The 3538-nt window shown below is 39.1% G+C and overlaps 1 pseudogene; it reads right to left on the bottom strand.

Annotated features, from left to right (window-relative positions):
• Positions 1 to 617: 617 nt before the first annotated feature.
• On the bottom strand, positions 618 to 1338 carry LOC118553186 (protein Mis18-beta pseudogene; annotated as a pseudogene).
• Between the last annotated feature and the right edge of the window lie 2200 nt (positions 1339 to 3538).

Here is a 3538-nt window from a genome sequence, read left to right on the forward strand (position 1 = left end):
TTTCCTTTAACTTGCTTTGGATTTAGTTGGCTCTCTTCTTTTTCTAGTCCCTTAAGTTACTTTTTCTGATCTTTCTTCTTCACTAACACAGGTGTTATAAAATTTTATAGGTACTTTAAAATTTCCTCTGAATACTGTTTTAGCTATACCATAATTGTGTTTCCAATTTCAATCAATTCAGATTATTTCTTGATTTCCCTTGTGATTTCTTCTTTGACCCATGGGTTATTTAGATGTGTTTCTTTTTTTTCAACATTAAATACAACTCTATTTTCATAACCACCATGCATCATTATATCAGAGCATTCACCAGACATGGCCTCTTAACCTAAATTTGCAGTAAAAGATGTTTTCAGAAATAAGTACTTATGAAAATGACAAGCTAAAATAAGTTCTTAAGGCAAACAGCTGCAAAACCTGGACAGAAGTCTCCTTAGTTTCTCATCATCTAGAAACAGCTTCATAAATCATTTAGGAAATCAGCCTAGAGATAATCATAATAAACCACATTTCTCATCCATTCTTGAAGCAAATCTTTCTTGAGAATTGATCAAACAGCACCTGTTGCTGAAGATAGTAATAAGGCCTGACCCTGATACTTAAGCTTTAATTCTGGATCAGTTTTCTGGCTTGGGCTGGTCAGGAGTTATTTCCTTCAGAATCTTCATCCATGAATTTGAGTAGGCGTTAATATTATCTTCTCTTTCAGGTTCTGCAACCTTTTGTGGTAGAAAGAAGTTGTGAATATCCATCTCAGATGCATTTGCTGTAGCTTTTGTTTTTAAGAGATAGCACACCATTTTGTCACTTGAAAGGCAGAAATGACCTCTGAAGGCAGCCAGGGCAGCATGGGTAGAATATAAATGCAAACCAATGGGAATCCCATAGGAAGTACAGAATAAAAAGTTCTAAGTGCCGCCTTTGAACAAGGCCAACTAGGAAGGGAGCTTCAATGCCAACTACGAAGGGAGCTTCCCAAACGACATTATTTATGACTCTGGAGAATACCACAGCCTCAAGGGACCACGATGGGTCCCATGCTAGGTGCACAGAGCCAGCGAGCACAGCATGGCACTGTGCGCATTGGCATACCACGTGCCTCTCGGGCTGCAGGCACAGACTGCAGCTCTGTGAGCCGGATGGCGGCTCCTCGGCCTCCAGGCCTGTGGGGCCAAGCGGCGAGAACCCATTCACCCCCTGCATGTCCCACTCCATAGAAGTTGTACAAGAAAGTTCGCCAATTGCCTTCTTAGCGCCATCACAAAAGTCACCCCGCAGCAGCTTTGCTTGGCGCGAGTGATGCCATCGCAGGAGAGCTGCCATCTTCCTGCAGCCCATGCCTCCATTTCGAACACCTAGTTGTGTTTCTTTTTTAATTTTCCATAGATTCCTACACTTCCAAAACTTCTTTCAGTTGTTCATTTTTAATTTAATAGCGCCGGATCAGAAAACATACTTTGTACCATTTTTATTTGTCAATTATGCCTTGACAAATTTGGAAAAATTTATAGGAAGGCATGACAACAATGACTGATCAAATAAAAAATATTCATAAAGAGACAGAAATTACTTTCAAAGTTCAGTCAGTCTATCCTGCTTTTGCTTTCTTCTGGGTCTTTGGATGTCTCCCCTGAGCATTCTCTAGGCCTCACATTGAGCCAGGAGCCAGTACAATAACTAGGCCCTTTCTCGTCTCTCTTGGGAATGTGCATAGCCTTTTACTAGCACGCATCCTTCAAAACCACCAGAGATATGTGAGAGCTCATCAAGGCTCACTATGGCTACCTCATTTACCCAGATCTCCCTACTGAATTTCTAGCCAGTGTGCTGGTCTGTTGCTTACCCCACCCGACTCAATGACAACCTCAAGCTAGCTGTGAACCTGGAATTCTCTGATCGCCACTGAGATTGCTACTGTTTATAATTTGCATGCACCTGCTCCAAATCAAGTCAGCCCCCTCAAGTAGTTCTTACACCTTACCCTACCCTGGTAGAATCTCTATGCCAATAGAGCTGAAGAGCTAAAACCCCACTGTTACTTAAGATTGAGTTGTTTTCCTTGAATAAATGTTTCTAAATTTGTTGTATGCTTCTGGTCAATTTCTAGAGTCCTTAAATGGATGTTTTTGAAAGCTTCATCCAGTTCTATCATTGATTTTTGATAAAAAGACTTAGTTAGCTAGCTCCTCACTGTGCTATTCCAGAAGTTCCTTTCCAATACCTACCATTTTTATCATGTATCTAACACCAATTCCTTTAATATCACTTCCTAAGACTGAATTAAATTTCTCCTCAAAGTCTTAACTTACGACCTTGTGTTGTTTCAAAGAGTTTTTCACATTATTCACAAGTAACTGTCTGTTTATTTATATGGCTTCCTCACCAGACTGTAAACTCACAGAAGACAGGTATGTGTCTCTTCTGTTCACCAATTACCCCAGCAGCTAGCATAGCATTTGACACATGGTAGACACTCAATGAAAATAATGGATTTACTTGAATTAATTAAATGAAATTTAAATCCATAGACTCATTTATGGAGAGTAGCTATTGTAATTCCAACATGGAGACAGAACTGAGGTCATTTGATGGTTTCTAACCATAATGTTTGACTCATACCACTTATCCAAAATGTCAGATGTATGTCAATGAATATTGCTGAGGGGGAAAAAAATTCTGTTACTCAAAACTTGGCAGCTCAAAAACATTACAACACATTGTATTTTCCAGTGGGAGGGTCACATGGATGATCAGCCACATGGTAAGAGAACTTGCAGTTATCACCACTTGATTCATGAAATATAGTGACATTGACCTATTTGCGCTGGCAAATATCAACATACCTCTGAACATAAGAGTATCAAGATGCAGTACTGATAAATTTCAACACACACTAAAAGCACTGCCCTAAATTGTGTAAATATCTAGTGCAGCATACTTCATAATGGTGGGAATAAAACCTGTCAAAGATTTTTAGTCTCACATTTAGTTTTTAGCTAGGAAAGCAAGAACAGACGCCAGTGCCATGCTTATTTTACAGCCTCTCAAAGTCATGCCCTCTGTTTATTATCAGAAGGAGACTGGGCCAGGAACAGGAAAGGACAGAACTTTCTCAGTAACTATGTGGTTGTATACAAGAAGGACTCAGTGAATGCTGTTTGAACAACATTTATTGAGCACTTTAAATTTTACGCCATCAGTTTTCAAACTATGTTCCATGGATTGCCACAGAAGTGCCTCAAAGAATGGTAGCTAAGAATAGGGGAGACCGAGTGAACAGGTGCCTCACACCTTTTATCTTTTCACCCCCACTTTTATGTGTTTTATATATTGGAGTTTATCATAATGTTTTTTATTGGATTCATGGCCAAAAAAATATTTGAAAACTACTGAGTTATATTACGTAAACACAACTGCTTGATATATTTAAAAAAAAATAATTTTCTCACAGATGGCCAGCAGACATATGAAAAGATGCTCAACATCATTAATCATTAGGGAAATGCTAATCAGAACCACAATGAGATATGACCTCACA

The sequence above is a fragment of the Halichoerus grypus genome, chromosome 3 (assembly GCF_964656455.1).
Source record: "Halichoerus grypus chromosome 3, mHalGry1.hap1.1, whole genome shotgun sequence".
Taxonomy (NCBI): domain Eukaryota; kingdom Metazoa; phylum Chordata; class Mammalia; order Carnivora; family Phocidae; genus Halichoerus; species Halichoerus grypus.